The 23742-nt window shown below is 33.2% G+C and overlaps 1 protein-coding gene across 6 annotated transcripts in view; it reads left to right on the top strand.

Annotated features, from left to right (window-relative positions):
- The window catches only part of MCPH1 (microcephalin 1), a 382408-nt gene that overhangs the window by 108094 nt on the left and 250572 nt on the right, over positions 1–23742 (top strand). The window lies entirely within an intron of this gene.

The raw sequence follows: 23742 nt of genomic DNA, 5'->3' as shown, positions 1-23742 counted from the left end.
TGTAATTTTGAAATCTCTTATATTTTTTCCTTAAGGATATGATTTGTTTCTCAACACATTCAACTTGGATCAATGGAAACAGTGTAATGACTAATAAACTGCCTCCTGTGAGGGTTGGGAGGGGGGAAGGGAGATTAGGGGGGGGAATCATAAAATTCAAAAATAAATAAATACCTTTAAAAAAAATAAATAAATGGATAGGAGGAGAACTTGTAGGCCTTTGCAGTGATTTAGATGTTAGTTGATTAGTGTATGTGGATGACAATAGTGGCAGTGGCTCTATGGCTCTTCCCAATGTTAGTGATATTGAATTTTACAAGGACATATTCCAATCATCAACTTGAAGTTTTAAAACATGTCTCAAATAAATATGTCAACACCCTCTATTTTAAGGTTTTTGCAAGGCAAATGGGGTTAAGTGGCTTGCCCAAGGCCACATAGCTAGGTAATTATCAAGTGTCTGAGATGAGATTTTGAACCCAGGTACTCCTGACTCCAGGGCTGGTGCTTTATCCGCTGTGTCACCTAGCCACCCCATGGACCCTCTATTTTATTCTAGTGATCCTGTTCATTAGATTGTTAACTCTTATCATCAGTATGGCTTGAGTCCTTTAGGGGGATTGGATCTGTCTAGACTGATCTGGACCCTCTTTTTTTCTTCACATTCTTTTGGAGTCGGTTTAATTAGCATCTCTATACAGATGACTCATAAATCTAGGTATCTAGCCCCAGTTTCAATTAATCCCACATCTCTATCTGCCTTTTGTGGAACATTTAAAACTGAACGTCCTAAACTCAACATCTTCATATAAGAACTCAAACTCACCATTCTATCACTCTTCTCCATTTCTGGTGAAGACATTAGCTTTCTTCCAGTCACTTAAGAATAACCTTTATTCCTCTTTTTATTATATAAATGTTTTATTTGATTTCCAATTACATACAGTGGTAGTATCTACCACTCTTTTTTTTTGCAAGGTTTTGAATTTTACAATTTTTTCTCCCTCCCTCCCTCCCTCCCTCCCTCCCTCCAGAAGAGAAACTGTTATAGTATTTGCATTTACTTCTGTGATATGCATAGATCCAAATTGAATGTATTGCGAGAAGAAATAGGTCCAAAAGGAAGACAGTATTAGAGATAGCAAAATTATGTATTACTATATGACATCTTTTAAAAATTGAAGATAATAAACTTTGACCTTCATTTAAACTCCATAGTTCCTTCTCTGGATTCAGATGGTATTTTCCAACACAGATCCCCTAAAATTGTTCCTGATTATTGCACTGATAGTGAGCTAGTCCATCAGGGTTGATCATCACCCCATATTATTGTTAGTATATATATAATATTCTTCTGGCTCTGCTCATCTCACTCATCATCAATTCATGCAACTCTTCTCTGAAATCCTATCCCTTCTGAATTCTTATAGAAAAATAGTGTTCTGTCACACCCATACACCACAACTTGTTCAGTCATTCTCCAGTTGATAAGCATCCCCTCAATTTCCAATTCTTTGCCACTACAGACAGAGCTGCTATGAATATTTTTGTGCATGTGGGATTTTTACCCCTTTTCATGATCTCTTCAGGATATAGACCCAGTAGTGGCATTGCTGGATCAAAAGGTATACACATTTTTTATTGCCCTTTGAGCATAATTCCAAAATGCTCTCCAGAAAGGTTGGATCAGTTTACAGCTCCACCAACAATACATTAGCGTCCCAGATTTCCCACAACTCCTCCAATATTTATCATTATCCTTTCTGGTTATATTGGCCAAAGTGAAAGGTGTGAGGTGGTACCTTAGATACGCTTTAATTTGTATTTCTCTAATCTGTAATGATTTAGAGCAGTTTTTCAAAAAAAAAAACTATAAAAAACTATGATTTCCTTGTTTGAGAATTGCCTTTGCATATCCTTTGACCATTTGTCAATTGTGGAATGATTTGTTTTATTATAAATTTGACTCAGTGTTCTGTATATTTTAGAAATGAGACCTTTGTCAAAAACACTAATTGTAAAAATTGTTTCCCAATTTACTATATTTCTTTTGATCTTGGTTACAGTAGTTTGTGCAAAATCTTTTTAATTTAATGTAATCAAAAATATCTAGTTAATTTTTTATAGTGTTCTCTTTCTCTTCTTTGGTCATAAACAGATTCTCTTTCCATAGATCTGACAGGAAAAATATTCCTTGTTCTCCTAATTTGCTTATAATACTGTCTTTTATGTCTAAATCCTGTACCCATTTATAGGGTGTGAGATGTTAGTCTAATCCTAGTTTCTGCCATATTATCCAGTTTCCCTGGCAGTTTTTATCAGAGTGAGAACTTATCCCAGAAGTTGGACTCTTTGAGTTTGTCAAACAATAGATTACTGTAATCATTTCCTGCTTTCTCTTGTGCACACATCTATTCCACTGATTGACTAGTCTGTTTCTTAGCCAGTATCAGACAGTTTTGATAACTGGTGCTTTAATAATAAAATTTTAGATCTGATATGGCTGAGCCACCTCATTTTGCATTTTTTTGTTAAATCTCTTGATATTCTTGACTTTTTGTTCCTCCCTATGAATTTAATTACTTCTTTTTCTAGCTTACTAAAGTAATTTTTCAAAAGTTTGGTATGGCACTAAATAAATAGTTTAATTTAGGTAGAATTGTTATTTCTATTATATTAGCCTGGCCTATCCAAGAGCAGTTGATGTTTGCCCAGTTATTTAGATCTGATTTTATTTGTCTGAAAAGTGTTTTATAGTTGTTTTCATGGTTTCTGAGTCATTCTTGGTAGGTAGATTCTCAAGTATTTTATGTTGTCTGAAGTTACTTTAAATGGGATTTCTCTTTCTATTTCTTGCTGCTGTATCTTGTTAGTAATATATAGAATTACTGAAGATTTATGTGAGTTTATTTTATATCCTGTGACTCTGCTAAAGTTAATTGTTTCCAGTAGTTTTTTAGATGATTCCTTAGGGTTCTCTAGGTATACCATCATATGAGAGTTTTGTTTATTCATTCCCAATTCTAATTCCTTCAATTTCTTTTTCTTCTCTTATTGCTTAAGATAATGTTTCTAATAAAATATTGAAGAGTAGTGGTGATACTGGGCATCCTTGTTTCATCCCTGATCTTATTGGGAATACCTCTAACCTATCCCCAGTGCTTGTTGATGGTTTCAGATAGATAGAGCTTATCATTCTGAGGAACAATCCATTTATTCCTGTTCTCTCTAGCATTTTTAATAGGAATGGGTGCTGTATTTTTAATAGGAATGGGTGCTTTTTCAGCATCCATTGAGATAATCATATTAGGTTTGTTATTGATATAGTTAATTATGCTGATAAATTTTCCTAATATTGAACCAATCCTGCATTCCTGGAATAAATCCTACTTGGTCATAGTGTATTATCCTAGTAATAACTCGCTGTAATTGCTTTGCTAATATTTTATTTATAATTTTTGCATCTATATTTGTTGGGGAAATTGGTCTATAATTTTCTTCTTTGTTTTGATTTTTCCTGGTTTAGATATCAGTCCCATATTGATTTCTTAGAAGGAAAAAGGCAAAGTGCTGTCCTCACCTGTTTTTTCAAATATTTTATATAGAATTGGAACCAGTTATTCCTTAAATGTTTGCTAGAATTCCCTTGTGAATCCATCTGCCCTGGAGATTATTTCTTAGGAAGTTCATTGATGAATTGTTGAGATAGGATTATTTAAGTATTTAATTTCCTCTTCTTTTAAGTTAGGCAATTCATATTTTTTTAAAATATCCATCCATTTCACTTAGATTACCAAATTTAATTGGCATATAGTTGGGTAAAATAATTCTGAATTATTATTTTAATTTCCTTCTCCTTGGTGATGAATTAACCTTTTTCATATTTGATATTAGTAATTTGGTTTTCTTCATTCTTTTTTTAAATCAGATTAAACGAAAGTATATCTCTTTTATTGGTTTTTTCATAAAACCAACTCTTGGTTTTATTTATTAGTTCAATAGTTTTGTTCCTTTCAATTTTATTATTTTCTCCTTTAATTTTCAGAATTTCTAATTGAGGATCTAATTGGGGATTTTTATTTTGTTGGTTCTCTAAACTTTGTTCATTGATTTCCTCTAATAACTGCTTTAGCGTATCCTATAAGTTTTAGTATGTTGTCTCATTATTGTCATTGTCTTGGATTAAATCATTAATTCTGTCTATGATTTGTTGTTTCATCCACTTAATCTTTAAAATTAGGTTATTTAGTTTCCAATTTGTTTTTAGGTCTGTCTTGCCATGACCCTTTATTGCTTGTGATTTTTATTGCATCATGGTCTAAATTATGAGATTTTTATGCTCTAGAACATGATCAGTTTTTGTGTAGGTGCCATGTACTGCAGAAAAAAATGGTATATATATACATATATATATACATATATATATGTATATATATATATTCCTTTCTCTCTCTCTGTTCAATTTTCTCCAAAGGTCCATCATATCTAAGTTTTCTAACATTCTGTTTAATCTCCTTAACTTCCTTGTTTATTTTATGGATAGATTTATCTAATTCTGAGTGAGGGAGGTTGAGGTCTCCTACAAGTAGAGTTTTGCTGTCTGTGTTTTGTGTACCTCATTCATTTTCTCTTCCAAGAATTTAGATGCTATACCAATTGATACATACTTATTTAATATTGAAATTACTTCATTATCCATGGTACCTTTTAGGAGCATATAGTGCATATAGATTCTTTCATTATCTCTTTTAAAGAGATCTATTTTTGTAGCTGCTTTGTCTGAGATAAGGATTACTACCCCTGCCTTTTTTACTTCAGCTAAAGCATAATATACTCTGCTCCAACCTTTTACCTTTACTCTATATGTATCTCTCTGCTTCAAATGCTTTTATTGTAAGCAGCATATTGGAGGGCTCCCATTTAAAATCCACTTGGCTGTCCATTTCTGTTTTATGGGAAACTTAATCTCATTCATGTTCAAAGTTATAATTACTTAGTCTTTATTGCCCTCTATGCCCTCCATTTGTATTTTCCCCTTCCCCCCCTTTTCCCTATTAACCAGTATTTTACTTCTGAATACCACCTCCTTCAGTATGTTTGTCCCCTCCCTATTCTTTCCCCTTTCCCTTTGTCCCTTCTTCCTTCTGAAAGCCCCTCATTTTCTCCCCCTTCTCCTTTACCTTCTTAATACTTGAAAAATAAGAGAATTTTTCGAAACTCAACTGAGACTGAGTTGAGTGTGTGTGTGTGTGTGTGTGTGTGTGAATATCCCTCTTTGAGCCTAATATGATGAGAGTAAGATTCAGGCAGGTTTCTTCCTTTGTTCCTTCTTTTGCAATAGGTCCTTTGCACCTCTTTATGTGATGTAATTTACCCCATTTAATCTCTGCCTTCCTCTCATCTCTTTACTGTCTTCCCTTTTTAATGAACTATTGTTTTTAAATCATTCCATCAAAGTCATAGATATGTCATGAGTGACCATTCCTTCTGGCTAAGTATATTCCCTCTAATGGAGTTATAGTTGTTAAGAGTTATGAGAAACTTGCTCCCATAAATAAATAATTTTTTAAAAAGGATAGATTGATCCAGGCCAATGGTACAAAAACAATTAGGGGGCAACTAGGCAGCGTAGTAGATAGAGTGCTGACCCTGGAGTCAGGGGGACCTGAGTTCAAATCCAGCCTCAGACACTTAAATAATTGCCTAGCTGTGTGACCTTAGTCAAGTCACTATAAGTATAGAGAATCACTCCAGTGGAGACATAACCAGTTTAAACTTATCAGATGATAGATTTTTTTTCTTTTCCCTTATTTGTCTTTCCATGTATCTCTTGAGTCTTCTGTTTGAAGACCAAACTTTCTGTCTAGCTCTGGTCTTTTCATCAGGAAAATTTATGTTTCCTATTTCATTAAATGTCCATCTTTTCCCCTGAAACAGAAGGGCTCAGTTTTGCTGGGTAGTGAATTTTTGGCTGTAATCTAAGCTCCCTTGCTCTTCAGAATATCATATTCTAAACCCTTCAGTCCTTTATGTTGATATAGCCAGGTCCTGTATAATCTGACTGTGGCTCCTTGGTATTGGAATTGTTTCTTTCTTTCCACTTGTAGGATTTTTCTCCCTGATCTGATAGTTCTGGAGTTTGGCCTCAATATTCCTTAATGTTTTCATTTAGGAATCCCTTTCAGGAGGGGAGCAATGTATTCTTTCAATGACTATTTTGCCCTCTGGTTCCAGGATATCAGGGCAGTTCTCCTTCACTATATTCTGAAGTATAGAGTCCAGGCTTTTTTTTTTTCTTCAAAGTTTTCACAAAGTTCTATGGTTCTTAAATTGTCTCTCCTTGATCTATTTTCCAGGTCAGTTGTTTTGCCAATGAGGTATTTTACATTTTCTTCTATTTTTAATTTTGTTTAACAGATTCTTGGTGTCTCATAAAGTCATTGGTTTCCACAGATTGCAATCTTTTTTTAGAGAAGAGTTTTCTTCATTTATCTTTTCTATCTACTTTTTCAATTGATCAGTTATATTTTTGAAGGAGTTGTCTTTTTCCATTTGCCCAATTGTGTTTTTCATAGAATTATTTTCTTTTTGCCCTCATTCAATTGTATTTTCAAAGGATTTGTTTTCTTCATTGTAAGATGTTAATTTTCTCTGGCATTTTCTTTTGTATTTCTTTTCCAAATTTTTCCATTTGATTTTTAAACTCCTTTCTGATATCTTCTAAGGAGTCTTCCTGGGCTGAAGATCAGTTCATATTCCCCTCTGAAGCTCCATTCCTCTCTGAGTTAGGATCCTTGTCTTCAAGGTAACATTCAATGGACCTTGCTTTGCACTGACCTTTCTTCATCTAGGTCCTTTCTGTAGGATCTTATATTAGAGGAGGAGCTGGTTCATAGACCTTCAGTGTTGAGATTCCTAGAGGCCTTGCCTATTCCAGGGGGTTACTCAGCATGTAAGAAAGCCAGAAGCTTTCTCTGGATCGTCTGTGATGTTGATTAGGGGGCTAGTCCCTAGACCTCAAAGGGGTGGGGGGAGAAGCAGCAGAATCTGGGCTGTCCTGGCACAATGCGGGCTGAGCCCTCAGGCTAGAAGGCTGATCAGCTTAATCAACAATCAACTGGGGAGATCTGCTGCCCACACCAGGGGCCTTGGAACAAGGTATGAATCCCTGGAGTATGTTACTGTGTTGGTTCTGAAGAAAGTCATGCCCTCTCACAGTGTTTGGATAGGGGCTCAGGTCTTCCAGATCAGCTAAGCTAACCAGATAGATGTCTGGCCCTGGACAATGTGCTGAATGAAGCTCTCCCATCTGCCCACCACACACACAGCAAACACTTCCGCTTCTGTTGTCAGATCAGTCACCCAGCCTCACCCTGCTCTGCTCACCTTGATCCTGGTGACAGACCTTACTGTGAGATATTCCCCTCTGTTCTAATCTTGGTTCTGTGGATCCAGATTCTCTTAAGAGGCTTGATTTGTATTCTGAGGGAAAGCCAGGAAACCTTAATACAGTGCCTGGCCTCTTTACCCTTTTGCATTCCATATGTTCAGTGATCAAATCTTGACATTTGTACCTCTACAAAAATCACTTGAATCTGATTTCTTTATTCAAACAAATATCTTCTTAGTTTAGTTCTTTAGGGGCAGCTAGGTGGCACAGTGGATAGAGCACTGGTCCTGGAGTCCTCCTGACTGAGTTCAAATCCAGCCTCAGACACTTAATAATAATTAGCTGTGTGACCTTTGGCAAGTCACTTTATAAAATGTAAGCTCCTCGAGCGGGAATAATTTTGTCTTTGTATTCCTAGTGTCAATTATTGAGCCTGACTCATTTGTCTATGAAGCTGCTAGAAAACTCTATCTATATTTCTTAGAAAGCAGTGTCTGTTAATACTGCAAAAAGATGCCCTGTTACTATTTTCAGACAAGTTATCTTTAATTTTTGTTTATTTGATTTTTTATATTTACATAGAACTGAATCCTTGGTGAGTTAGTATATTACACAGGAATTTAGGAGAGAGACAAATGAAAACCCCAAGGAGGAAACTTGTGGGAAAGAATGCAAGGCGTTAGAAGCAAATAAGATATGGTTAAGGAAAATGGAGCATATAATAAAATTCTTCAATCAATGCTACCCCCATTCTCCCAGAATGGTAATTATGTACAACAGTAATGGTAATCTCAGAATTTCTCCTTTTAATCAGCCAGTAAATAAAACTTAAGCACCTACTATGTACCAGACACTGTGGATACAAAGAAAGGCAAAAGACAGTCCCTCCCCTCCAGGAACTCACAGACTGATTGGGAAGACAAAGCACAAAAAAAGAACTTGAAAAAAAAGAGGGGAGAGTGATTACCTGGCATAGGAGCATGATATAGTCATATTATCTATTAATAAAATAACAGTTAATTGCAACACTTTCAGAATGACTCTTCAGACTCTCTCTTGGACAGTTAACTCACTCAGTTTCTTAGTAAAGAAGTTCTTTTAGTCCTTTCTATGCTAGGTAGATTTCCCCTGATGTCAGTTAACTTTCTCCAGAGTTAATCTCTCCAAGATTCAATTCCCTCTTGAACATGGAATAGCAATGCTTAAAGTCTTTGTAGGCAGCTTTTTAAAACTAAGGTTAAATGCATATGGAGTTCCCCAAAATAGAATATAAGCTCCTTGAGGGCAGAGGCTATTTTGTTTTTGTGTATGTATTCCTAATTCATAGCAAGGAGAGATTGGTGCCCAGTTGGTGCTTAATAAATGCTTATTGGTTGATTATTACTGGTCCTTCCTAGATAAGCCATAATATTTCTATATCAGCTATGTCAGTTAAACTTTTGGCTACAAATTTCAGTGGAAATAATACTAGTCCTAGAATCAGAAGATCTATGTTGGAACTTCAAGCTCTTGCTTCCTAGCTCTGTGACTTTGGCCAAAATACTTTAAACTCAGTGAATTTATTTTCTCTTCTCTAAAAAGAGTGTAATGACATTTTTAGACTTATTCTTTAAAATGTGAGGCTTCATTATAAATGAGTTATTATGTTTGCATCTTACAATTCTAAATTTTATTATAGAGTCATCTCAGTGAGTTTTTTTATTTTAATTTTTATTTTTTCCAATTACATTTAGAGATAGTTTTCAATATTCATTTTTTGTAAGATTTTAAGTTTCAAATTTTCTACCTCTTTCCCCTTTCCTCTCCCCATTCCCTTGATGAGTAATCTGATATAGTTATACATGTATATTTATGTTAGATATTTCTATATTAGTCATGTTGTGTGAGAAAAATCAGAAAAAAGGGAAAAACATAGGAAATAAAAAATAAAATTTTAAAAGTGAAAATAGTATGGTCTGAATTCAGACTCCATAGATCTTTCTCTGAATGTTTTCCAATACAAGTCTTTTAGAATTATCTTATATCATCATACTACTGAGAAGAGCTAAGTCTGTCATACCTGATCATCACATAATGTTCTTGTTGTTAATGTGGACAGTGTTCTCTACTTTATGCTCACTTCACTAAGTATAATTCATAGATTGTTTTTCCAGAATTTTCTGAAATCTACCTGCTCATGATTTCTTATAGATTAATAGTATTTGATCACATTCATGTACCACAGTTTGTTCAACCATTCCCCAGTTGTTTTCCAGTCCTGTTCAAATTTCATCCTCTTGTTTTCCTATTCTTTTTTTTAGTTGTTTTTTTTTGCAAGGCAGTGGGGTTAAGTGGCTTGCCCAAGGCCACACAGCTAGGTAATTATTAAGTGTCTGAGGCCAGACTTGAACTCAGGTACTCCTGACTCCAGGGCCAGTGCTCTATCCACCTAGCTGCCCCACTGTTTTCCAATTCTTTGCCACTGCAGAAAGAACTGATGTACGTTTGTACAAAAATATTCATAGCATCCCTGTTTGTGGTGGCAAAGAATTGGAAATTAATAAATGTCCTTTAATTGGGGAATGACTTAACAAACAGTGTTATATATATGTCATGGGACACTATTCTGTTAGAAACTAAGAGGAATGGGAATTCAGGACCTAGAAGGATTTGCATGAAGTAACTGCTGGGCAAGATCAGCAGAACCAGAAAAACACTGTACATTCTAACAGCAACATGGGAGTATTGATCAACCTTGATGCACTTGCTCATTTCATCAGACCATCTGCAATGGAGAATATCAAAGGCTAACCTTTAATTTAGGGGGGAAAACCATTATCTTATTATGTAAATTTGCTATCTCTTATACTCTATTTTTCTTAAGGATATGATTTTATTCTCATCACATTCAACTCAGATCAATGTATACCATGGAAACAATGTAAAGACTAACAGACTGCTTTCTGGGGGGGGGGGAGAAGCAAGATTAGGGGAAAAATTGTAAAACTCAAAATAAATAAACTCTTTCTTAAAAAAAGAACTGATATAAATATTTTTGTGCATGTGGGTCTTCTCTCTCTTTTTATTATCTCTTTGAGATATAGACCTAGGTTATTGCTGAATCAGAGGGTATGAACTGTTTTATAGCCCTTAGAGCATAATTCCAAATTGTTCTCCAGAATGGTTGGATCAATTCACAACTCTACCAACAGTGAGTTAGTGTTCCAGTTTTTCCACATCTCTTTCAACATTTATTATTTTCCCTTTTCTATCATCTTGGACAAACTAATAGGTGTGAGGAGGTTCCCCAGAGTTGTTTTAATTTGGATTTCTTTAATCAGTACTGATTTAAAATATTTTTTCATATGTCTAGAGATAGCTTTCATTTCTTCATCTGAAAACTGTCTGTTCATATACTTTGACCATTCATCTCTTGGGGATTATTATAAATTTGATCAAGTTCTGGGTATATTTTAGCAGTGAGGCCTCACAGAAACACTAGCTGTAAAAATTATTTCCCAGCTTTCTTCTGGGGATTCCAATAATAGGTTGCATTGGTTTTATTTGTTCAAAAAACCCTTTTAATTTAATGTAATCAAATTACCCATTTTGCATGTTATAATGTTCTTTGACTCTTGCTTGGTCATAAACTTCTTTCCTCCCCACAGAGCTGACATAAACTATTCCTTGTTCTCCTAATTGGCTTATGGTATCATCTTTTATGTATAAATCATGTACCCATTTCTATCTTATCATGGCACAAGCTATGTGAAGTTGATCTATCTCTAGTTTCTGCTTTATTATTTTCCCACTTTTACCAAAAGTTTTTGTCAGATAGGATCTGAATAAGTTCTTAACTGAAATATGAATTCTTAATATATACAAGAGCCATGAGAAGTATTCAATGAGCAAGATACAGACCCTGTAAAATATTAATAAGGATGACGGTTACTGATACCTTAAAACTTTTATAAACAAATTTATGGGGTAGAGATCACTTCCATCTGGGGAGAATTAGGGAAATTGTATCGAAAGAGATGGGAGCTAACATGAACCTTGAAGAATGAATAGAATTTCAACTTGTACAATGGGAGATGAAGTTATCCTATAAGCAAGATGCATAAATGAGGAATTTCAAGGGGTACTGTACTTTATTAATATTAATCTGTCAATGATATGCTGAAAAGATTGATGGGAGAGGTAGAAAAAGAATACAAGGTTCATTTGAGTAATTTTGGCACGAACCAGATTATGAAGAAGCAGTAGGAATGGAAAGGATGGCACTGATGCCAGAATGATTGAATAGATAGAATTTGGACAAGATTTGATGAATGACTAGGGAGATAGGGGACTCCTAAGTTGTAAGAATAGGATAATAATGGTGCCATTAGAAGTAAGAGAGTTTTGAGGAAAAGCTTTTCTTGTCTGGAATATGATGATATTATTTTATATGTATCCAATTTGATTGTATCTGCATAGCATATTTCTGCAGAAATCTGAGCTTGGAGAGGAAGTTGTGACTATTAGCAAAAATACTTCATTATTAGTTTTGTAGTAGTGCTAAATTTATTGGGGAAGTATAGATCCTTCCATTTTATTTTCAATTGTCATACTTTCTCCTAAGAAATATAGTAATTATTTTTCCATTTTCAAGCTAATTTTGTACAAAAGTATACTCTTTAAGAATACAGTATTACTGAATTGAATACTACTGGAGAACAAAAGTTCATTTTAACTATCCTATTGCAACAAGACAGTTTTAGTTTTGATTCTATTCATGTTATACTATTTTGTAGCTCTTTTCTCCTTCATTTATAAAACTCATGAGGCCGATTCTTTCTAATCCTCTATTCTTTTCAACATTTGGCCAGTAGTACAAGAGGATCAAGACAATGCACTGTACTATATTATTTCTTGGAAAGAAATGAACATATTTTGGCCAAGGGGGTCTAAGTAGGGGATGGGGAGTTTAATGTCTGTAATTTTTTTTCAGTTTTCTAAAATTGGGATTCTGTTGTTTAATATTGGAAAATTCAGATTCCCATTTTCAGAAGGTACTCATTAGAATAAATCATCACATTAACAAAAAACTTTTTGGTAAAAAAAGATAGACCACTTTTTTGTAATGGGAATTTTTTGCTTTTTAAAAAATTCTCTTTTATTTCTTTAGTCAGTCCTAGTTAAGTAAGCTGACCAAGGGATGCACTTCTATAGATATTCTAAAGGCAGTACTCATGACTATAGGATTTCAACACTGCCAACATTTTACAGGTATTCTTCCTGGGAATAGCTTTGCTTTGCTCACTTTGAAAATGGAGCAACATAATACTTTTAAGCCAAATATCCTTTATATATTTTTCAGGATGTACTGATTTTTTGAGGAGGAAATTTCCCCAAAGACACAAACCTCTGTGGTTTCCATAGTCTTTTAACCCACTCTTGCAAAGCAGTTGCTCCTGGTGTAATGAAAGGGATTTTATTTTGCCATTTCCAACAAACTTACTAGATAGACTCTGTCACTGTACTTGAAAGCTAACTACCTATCTTTAACCCTCTACTTCCTACCTATTTTTAATAATTTATTATTGGAATTTTTAGACCTTCTATTGTGTTGCTTCTGAAACATCTTTAAATTCTTCACCTTATAGTTGAACCAAAGGGCTTAATACAGGACAAAGCTGAGATATCTTTTTAGATAATTAATTCTAGGTAGAATATAGGAATGGATATATGAGTTTAAAACTTATTTATTAATATTCTAAAATTTAATATATTGACTGGAGTTTATTGTTAGTAGCACATGACTTGCAGGTAAATTGAATTTAAGTGATGCAAGACTGTGCAAAGTCACCAGCCTTGCTCTTAGGTCTGGAGCCATCTAGGTCCAGGAGCAAGAGATAGATCAGGATGACTAGATATAGCCCCCTAATCTTGAGATGGTAGTAAACTGACAAAAAAGGAGAAATACTAGGTTTTGAAAAATGTTCAAAAGTGAAAATGGATTCTTAGTAGGTTTTTAGCAGTATGGAAATTACCACAGAATTTGCCTCTTATTAATGATTTGGTTAAATTTTCTCCAAGACATTGACAAAAGATGTTATCATAAAATCTAACAACTTTTGAGCACTTCACTACAGATTTGTGCTCAAAAATGTATCAGTTCAAGTCAAGAAGCATCTATTATGTATTAAGTGTCTGCTCTGTATGGGATTTCTTTTGACCCTGCAGACTCAAAGAGGAAAAAGAAACTAGTCTCTATCCTGTAGGAACTTAACTTGCCTACCAGGGAATTCAACTTTTAAATGGAGCAAGATGAAGTAACATCAGAAGGGACAGAACCCAACTTGGGAGATCAAGTAAGGCTTTCCAAAAGAAAATGTACCTGAATTGAGCTATTTGTGACTTTGTTGACTCTGTCATTATGACCAGTTCTGAATCTGCCTGACTAAACTAAAATGCTTGACCACAAATATTTTCCAAATTCTCTGATAAAATTCTAGTCAACCTTACCCACAGCATTCCCTTGATCCATCATTCTAGTAATGGAATTAGTCTTCTTTACCAGTTCTTAGTCAAGCCATACTAGTTCTGTTTTGTTTTGTGATTCATACTTTTCATTCATTTATGAACATTTCAAAGATTTTCTAATAATACCTACAATTATAATTTCTTTTTAAAAATTCAATATTTATAACTATCTATTCCTCTAGTTATCTCCCCTCCAGTCAAACACTTAAGCAAATAACCCCATTACAAATATGCCTAGCCAGTAAAATAAATTTCAGTTTTGGACAGAACCAAGAATGTAGAATGTATGTTTTATTCATTTTGGTCTACCTTTTTGACATTAAACTTGTTGCTTATTCTTTCCTTAACTAATAATTCCTTCCAAAGTATTTTTCACTTGAAATAATCTTTTTTTTAGGATTTTGCAAGTCAAATGGAGTTAAATGGCTTGCCCAAGGCCACACAGCTAGGTAATTATTAAGTGTCTGAGATCAGATTTGAACCCAGGTACTCCTGACTCCAGGGCCGGTGCTTTATCCACTGCGCCACCTAGCCTCCCCGAAATAATCTTTATTATAATTTTCCTATTTCTTCTTGCTGCACTTTGTGTAGAAGGATCCTAATTTCCTCTGAACTATCATTTCTTATGACAAAATAATATTCTATTACATTCATATATCATAATTTATTTACTTATTTCCCAGTGGATGGACAGCTTCTCAATTTCTAGTTTTAGGTTACTATAAAAAATTACTAGAAATTTTCTCATTCTTTGATCTCTTTGATATATGCATCCATGTAATGACTTTTGGAGAACAGTTCAAAATTACTTTCTAGAATGGTGAGATCCGTTCAGTGTTTCACCAGTTTGCTCTAGTGTGCCTTTTTCTTGAAACCCATGTCTATTTCCTCTTTTGTCATTGTTAATCTAATGAATGTAAAGTGGAATCTCAAAAAGTTGCTTTAAGTTTCACAGGTGTTAATTCCTAAATTTGGAATATTTTCTTTTTCATATGATTGATGACAGGCTGGATTTATTCCTTTGAGAGATTCCTGTTCTTATTTTATGACAATTTATCTATTCAAGAATGACTCTTAGTCTTGATAAAATTTAGTCAGTTTATACATACACACACACACACACACACACACACACACACGACATGCTTATGTATCTCAGAAATGAGACTCTTATCAGAGAAACTTTTTGTAATAGGGTTTTTCCCATAACATATTTCCCTTCTAATTTTTATTGCAATACTTTTGTTTGTGCAATAACTTAAATTTTATATAATCAAAATTGTTCATTTTGTCCTCTTTGATTTTATCACTTATTTGGACATGAACTTTTCTTCCTCATTCCATTGATCTTTAATGTAATTTTTGCACTTTTAATTTACTTCTCTCAACTTTTATGTCTGTCATATATTCATTTGGAGATTGTCTTGACAATGAAGTATTGAGATATTGAATTATACTTTCTATCTACCAAAATTCTGAGTGTACCTAAACCAGACTTCTGATTGGCATGTTTGCGAACCAGTACCAAGTCATTTTAATGATTACTAATTTGAAGAATAGTTTGAGATCTAATACTGATAGAGCTCTGTATCTTCATTATTATTTCTGAGGTTTTTTAACCTCTTCATACATGTAAATTTCATTAATTGTTTTTCTAGGTATACATACGTTTGATAAGTTTAACACTGAATAAGTAAATTAATTTCAGTATTTTTGTCATGTTTATTTTATATTGACAGGACATACCCATGTACCATTAATATTTCTACAGTTATCTGATCTGTTGTTTTATAGTGTTTTATAGTTAAATATTAGGCATATTTTTGTAGGTATACTCAAAAGGTTTTAAAGCATCTGTAGTTGTTTTGAATACAATTTTTCTTGCTAAACCTGTCTCCTGAGTTTTATTGATAATATACAAGAATGCTGATGAATTATTTGAATTTATTTACATTATACAACTTTCCTTAATTTATTATTTCAGTTAATTTTTAAGGTGACTTTTTAGAATTTTCTAAGTAAATAATCGAATGTGCAAAAAAAGGATCATTTGTTTCTTCGTGCTACGTCATTCTCTCAATTTTGCTTTACTATCTTGTCATAGCTAGCATGTCTTGTTCCATGATTTTCTCCTGATCTTATTGGAAACACCTCTAACTTTTCTCCACTACACATAACATTTATTCTTGATTTTAGATAGATATTGTTTATTTTTTTAAAAAAGCTTTATTTATTTCTATGCTTTCTGTTTTTGGTTTCTTTTCATCAGGACAGGTGTTGAATTTTTTCAAAACCCTTTTCAACTTCTATTGATATAATCATGGTTTTTATTATTTCTATCATTAATATATTCTTATTATAGTTATAGTATTTCTTCTTCTTTCTTCTTTGAACCAACTCTGCATTCCTGGTATAAAATAAACTTAGTCTTAGTGTATAATCTTTCTAATATGTTGTTGTAGTGCATTCACTAATATTTTATTTAATATTTTACATCAAAGTTTATTATTGGTTTATACTTTTTCTCTGTTTTATTTATCTTTGTAGAGGTATTAGGATGTTATCTGTGTAACAGAAAGAGATTACTGGGCAACTAGGTGGCACAGTGAATAGAACACTAGCCCTGGAGTCAGGAGTACCTGAGTTCACATCTGGCCTCAGACACTTAATAATTACCTACTGTGTGACCTTGGGCAAGTCACTTAACCCCATTGTCTTGTAAAATTCCAGAGAGAGAGAGAGAGAGAGAGAGAGAGAGATTAGAAGGGTGGTTTCTTTTCTATTTAGAGCAACAATTTACATAATATTGGAATTAATAGGCCTTTTAATTTTTAAAGACTTCACTTGTAAATCCATATGGTCCTAGACATTTTTCTTTGGAAGTTCATTTATCACTTATTCAACTTCTTTTTGTCATATTTGGTTATTAAAATAATGTATTTCTTCTTTAGTTAATATTGATATTTTATATTTATAAGTATTCATCCATTTTCTCAAAATTATTAGTTTTTTTAACATGGAATTTTGAAAATGATTTCTAATAATTTCTTTTATTTCAGCCTCAGTTGTGAATTTTCTTTTCTTATTTTTTAACTTAAAAAATTTACTTTTTCTCTCTCTCTTTTTAACATTTATTTTATCAGTTTTTTAAAAAATTCCTAATTTCATTGATCAATTCATTAAACTATCCTTTATTCTTTCTTTGTTCTTTAATTTCTTCTTTAATCTTCACAATTTCTACTTTGTTGTTTAGTTGGAATTTTAAAGGTTATTGTTCAGTTTTTTGTGGATTTTTCTTTCAGTAGTTTAGTTTTTCATTCTCACTTTTGTTAATTACATACTTAAAGATTAAAAGAAAAACTCCCTTGGAACTGCTTTAGCTTTGTTTTGTCATATTGTCTCATTGCTGTAATTTTTATAGTTTCCATTATTTTTATGAATTATTCTTTTCATTCACAAATTCTTTAGAATTATTTTAGCCTTTAATTTCTTTTTAATTTTTTATAATTCCTTATTGAATATTTTATTGCTCAGTAATTAGTAAATAATTTGTTTAGCAGTTATGCTTTTCTAGATTTTTTGGATTCTTTATGATTAATATGCAGTCAGTTTTTAATAAAGGTACAATTTCAAAGTATGCCTATTCTTTTCTCTTCCCATTCAACAATTGCCAGAAGTCCATCAATGCTAATTTTTCTCAAGCTCTATTTAGATCTTTAACTCCATTTTTGTTTATCTTTTGGTTAGATTTGTCTAGAACTGAAAAGGATAGTATTGCTATCTTTAGTTAAAATTTTTACTTTACAATGTTTCTATTTTTAGTTCTGTTTATTTTTCCTTTAAGTAGTTAGATGTTATATTTTATACACACACACACACAAACACACACATATTGGCCATTGATATACTGATTTAAAATATAATATAATCAAGCTTTAGGCTGCTCTTTGCAATCATATTTTATATTTTTGCTTGTCTTATCTAAAATCATTACTCATTATCTTTTTTGAGTCAAACAGAAGTATGATAGATATTGCTACAAATCCTCCTTTAAGCTCTATGTAAATCTTTGTGGCTTTTCTTTTGTGAAGAACATATTTTTCCTTTTTGTTTTCTAACCTGTTCTGCTCATTTCTTCCATTTTATGGGTAAGTTCCTCCTATTCATGTTTACAGGTATGAATGTTAATTGTACATTTCCCTACATCTTTTCATCTAATAACTTTTCTTCTCTATGCTATCATCCCTCTCTTCATAAATAAGAAAAAATGTGATAAAAGGGAAGGAGTTTGTCTGACCCTTAAAATGTCTTATGATCTGAAAATAAAACGGTCTGATTCCTATTGTTCTTAGCTCTTCTTTTTCTCTTGCTCTACTCCCAGTCCTAGATATTTGCTCATTTTTCCCCTTTCCTTTTAATTTTCCCTTTCATATTCCTTTCTTTGACATTTGAAGTTATTAACCTTATGACTATTCAAGTTACTTGTATTGCTTTCTTTCTTAATCCTCCCTCCTCCTTCCTTTGTCCTGTCCTCACCTATTTTGAGTTTGATATAGTTATGTACTTTAATCTTTATATATGTGAATATCAAAGCAAGTTTGTAAGATTCTCTTTTATCCCTTCTTTGTTTAAATACTCTTCATCTTAAGAAACTCTATTGTGTGATTTCTCTCTAAATACTCCTTATCTCCCCAATATAGATCTCTTTCTCTCCCATTTCTTTTTTTCTAGGCTATCAAAAACAGGAAAAAAACCAACCATGGCCCATCTATCATATTTACTTTTTGCTGTGGTCTTTAAATATATCAGGTTTTTAATGAGACATTATTTTCTTATACCTATATTGATAGGCAAACAATTCTTATCCATATATTCCCTAACCATTTCCAGCTGCCTAAGTGTATATGTGTTATCTTCTTTCATAATACTGTAAGTTCTTTTAGGGTAGGGGCTATCTTGATTGCTTATTTTTATATCCCTTTAGCTCAATGATTGAATATAAAAAGTTTAATAATTTTTTCCTATCTGTCCTTCAGTCTCTGTCTTTAGTAATAATAATTTTGTTTATTTGTTTAATTAATCTGTTTTAATTGCTTTTCCTCACTTTTAGGTCTTTCAAAGATAAATTCAAATGTTTCATTTAACTTTCTTAGTGTAGAATTTTTATGAAATTTGTTGCACTATTATAGAGCAATAAGTTTTATTTATTTATTTATCATTTGGAAACAAAATGGCACTTAAAAGCTTTCAAATAGTCATACTTTGGTGAATTTAAATACATTGCAATGCAGTTTTTTTTTTTTACAAAAGTAGAAGTTAATAAAGAAAAATCTCTTTTATGAAGACATTCAGTGTTCATGTAATTATATTGAAAGAAGTCTAAGGTTCACAGAACCATGAGAATTTTATATTTTCCTAATGCTTTTTCTTTTTAAGTTAACAAGTATTTATTAAATGCCTAGTGTATTCCAGACACTGCTAAACACTGAGAGTAACTAGAAAAGCAAAAACAACCCCTGCTGACAAGTATATCACAGTCTAATGATTTTCAAACTGTTTGGTATTGGCTAAGAAATAAAGTGGTGGACCAGTGGAATAGACTAGGTGCAAAAGCAGGAGACAATTATAGTAATCTGCTGTTTGATAAACCCTAAGAGTCCAGCTATTGGGATAAAAACTTCCTCTTTGACAGGAGGAGGGAGGGGATTGAATGGGACAAATCTCATTACACTTAAGAGGTACAAAAAAACCTATGGTAATAGAGGGGAAGAAGGGAGCAGAGGAGAAACACCTGAATCTTCTTCTCATCAGATTTGGCTTAAAGTCAACCTACACATACTCAGTTAACTGATAAAACATCTAACCTTTCAAGTATTGAAAGGGGAAAAGGGGAGGGGGGGACAGAGAAAGGGAAGGGGAGGGGGGAAATAACAAAAGGAAGGGAAGGGAAAAGGGAAAGCAGAAAGAAAGGGGAGGGTGTGATATGGGAAGGCAAACACACTGAAGGGGGTGGTATTCAGAAACAAAATACTGGGGAATATGGATAAAAGGGGGAAAGGTGGAAAAATACAAACAGAGGGAAGATAGCACAGAGGGCAATAAAGAATTGGTAATCATAACCTTGAATGTGAATGGGATGAACTCTCCCTTAAAATGTAAGCAAATAGCAGAGTGGATTAAAAACCAGAATCCTATAATATGCTGCTTACAAGAAACTCATTTGAAGCAGAGAGATACATATAGAGTAAAGGTAAAAGTTTGGAGCAAAATATATTTTGCTTCAGCTGAAGTAAAAAAAGCAGGGGTAGCAATCCTTATCTCAGACAAACCAGCAGCAAAAACAGATAGCATTAAAAGAGATAAGGAAGGAAACTTTATCCTCCTAAAAGGTACCATAGACAATAAAGTCATTTCAATATTGAATATATATGCACCCAGTGGGACAGCACCCAAATTCTTAGAAGAGAAGCTGAAAGAACTATAGGAAGACATAGACAGCAAAACTCTACTGGGGGAGACCTCAACCTCCCGCTATCAGATCTAGATAAATTGAATCATAAAACAAACAAGAAAGAAATTAGGGAGGTAAATAGATTGTTAGAAAAATTAGATATGGTAGACTTATGGAGGAAACTGAATGGGGATAGAAAGTAATATACCTTTTTCTCTGCAGTACATGGAACTTTTACAAAAATTGACCATGTACTAGAACATAAAAACCTAATGATCAACTGCAGAAAGACAGAAATAGTGAATACATCTTTCTCAGATCACAATGTAGTAAAAGTCATATGCAGTACTGGGCCAAGGAGATATAGACCAGAGCAAATTGGAAACTGAATAACCTCATTTTAAAAAATGAGTGGACCACAAAACAAATTATAGAAAGAATTAACCATTTTATCCTAGATAATGATAATAATGAAACAACATACCAAAACCTATGGGATTCATTCAAAGTGACTTTCAGGGGATATATTATAGCTCTAAATGCTTATATGAATAAATTGGAGAAAGAGGAAATCAATGAATTAAACATGCAACTAAAAAAAATTACAGAAAGAACAAATCAAAAATCCCCAACTACCAAATTAGAAATTCTAAAAATTAAATGAAAAATTAATAAAAGCAAAAGCAAAAAAACTATTGAATTAATAAATAAAACCAAAAGTTGGTATTATGAAAAACTCAATAAAATTGATAAACCTCTGGTCAATTTGATTAAAAAAAAGAAAGAAGTAAACCAAATTGCTAGTGTTATAAATGAAAGAAGGTGAACTCACCACCAGTGAGGAGGAAATTAAAGTAATAATTCAAAATTATTTTGCCCAACTCTATGCCAATAAATTTGATAATCTAAGTGAAATGGATGAATATTTACAAAAATATAAGTTGCCCAGGTTAAATGAAGAAGAGATTAAATACCTAAACAACCCCATCTCAGAAAAAGAAATTCAACAAGCCATTATTGAACTCCCTAAAAAAAATCTCCAGGGCCTGATGGATTCACAAGTGAATTCTACCAAACATTTAAGCAACAATTGGTTCCAATCCTATATAACTCTTTGGAAAAATAGGGAAAGATGGAACTCTGCCTAACTCTTTCTGTGAAACCAATATGGTACTGTTACCTAAACCAGGAAGAATTAAAACAGAGAAAGAAAAACTCCCTCTTTGATAAAAACTGCTGGGATAATTGGAAGTTAATGTGGAAGAAACTTAGATTAGACCACCACCTAACGCTGTTTACCAAGATAAGATCCAAATGGTTACAGGACTTAGACATAAAAAATAATAAAACAAAAAAAAAAATAAAAAACAATACAATAAGCAAATTAGAAGATCAAGGACTAGTTTACCTGTCAGATCTATGGAAAGGGGAGCAGTTTATGACTAAGGAAGAGCTGGAGAACATCACCAAAAACCAACGATGATTTCAATTACATTAAATTAAAAAGATTTTGCACAGATAAAACTACTGTAACCAAGTTCAAAAGAAATGTAGTAAATTGGGAAACAATTTTTACAACTAATGATTCTGACAAAGAACTAATTTCTAAAATACACAGAGAACTGAGTCATATTTTTAAAACAAAAAGCCATCCCCCAATTGACAACTGGTCAAAGGATATGCAAAGGCAATTTACAGATAAAGAGATCAAAGCAATCCATAGCCATATGAAAAATTGCTCTAAATCATTAATTATTAGAGAAATGCAAATTAAAGCTTCTCTGGGTTACCACCTCACACCTCTCAGATTGGCCAATATGACCAGAAAGGATAGTGATCATTGTTGGAAGGGTTGTGGGAAATCTGGGACACTATTACACTATTGGTGGAGCCGTGAACTCATCCAAACTTTCTGGAGAGCTATCTGAAACTACGCCCGTTGACCCAGCAATACCACTACTGGGTCTATACCCTGAAGAGATGAGTCCTGGAGGGATTTGCATGAACTGATGCTGAGTGAGATGAGCAGAACCAGAAAAACACTGTATACCCTAACAGCAACATGGGGTGATGTTCAACCTTGATGGACTTGCTCATTCCATCAGTGCAACAATCAGGAACAATTTGGGGCTGTCTGCAAAGGAGAATACCATCAGTATCCAGATAAAGAGCCGGGGAGTTTGAACAAAGTTCAAGGACTATTCCCTTTAATTTAGGGAACAAAACAGATATCTTATTGTCTGATCTTTTTACCTCTTAGACTTCTTGTCTCTTCTTTAAGGATATGATTCCTTTTTAGATATACTAAATGAGTTAGTATCCATGTTTGAAACATGACTTTTTGTAGATCAGACCATTCAGAACTTTTGGTTTCATTGATTCAGGCAAGAAAAGCAGATTAAGCAAACCTGTCCAAATGAAAGCAAATTTGACATAACCATCAATTGTCATAGTAACAAAACCTGATGTTTATATAGTATTTTAAAGTGTGTGTGTGTGTGTGTGTGTGTGTGTGTGTGTGTGTGTATTGCTTTTATATATTTTTTCATTTGGTTTTTCTTTGCCCAAAAAACTCAAACTTCTCAAAATGTAAGTGCCTCAAGACTACATTCAACTGGTTCATTGCTTTGATTAAGTCTACTGAGTTCTAAAGATAACTTAAATTTGTATTACAGATAATCCTTTTTCAAAATTTGGACTTTTTTAATATGTTCAAAGCATTTCTGGCTATGCATAAAATCCATCTTGCATGCCCTAAAAATGGGTGACTATTTCCCTAGGAGTCTTAATTATATGTAACCCTTCTTAGTAATCTTCAATACTGAGCTCCAGGGGGCACCGGTGTTGTTATGGCTGTGTAACCAGAATGTCTAAATTAACCATTAGTCTACTAAGTTCTTTATCAGACAGCTGTAGGTCAGAAGACAGTTTTCTTTTTTTGTTTGTTTTAGTTGTTTTCCTGCCTTGTGTATATTTTTCCTTCCCACTCTTTCTCCCATCTTGAGTTTTAAGTTTCTCTATAAAAACAATTCCTCCATTTCTGTCTGTGATGCCATGTATTATCCTACTTAGGTTTCTCATTGACTTGGAACTTACCTAAACACCACAACAGGAGCCCTATTCATAATCCTATTTCTTTTCAAGATATTAATAAATAGAAGACCAGACAAAGAAGCCTAGAAACCCTAATGTCAGTGACAGTCAGTATTCAGCAAGAAGGCTAAAAGAAAAATTACCATCAGGAATTTTCTCGACTAAAGTATATTCGTTGCAAGAATGTTCTTATGTCTCTACAGAATTTCTGGGTCCTCTTCTAGCTTAATTTATTGTTCTACTGTGAACAAGCCTTTTAATTTCTCTATATCATCACTAAAGCATTGATCGCAGTCACAGC

Source organism: Macrotis lagotis, chromosome 1 (assembly GCF_037893015.1).
Source record: "Macrotis lagotis isolate mMagLag1 chromosome 1, bilby.v1.9.chrom.fasta, whole genome shotgun sequence".
In the NCBI taxonomy this organism is placed as follows: Eukaryota; Metazoa; Chordata; class Mammalia; order Peramelemorphia; family Peramelidae; genus Macrotis; species Macrotis lagotis.
This window is presented reverse-complemented; position numbering and strand designations above follow the sequence as displayed.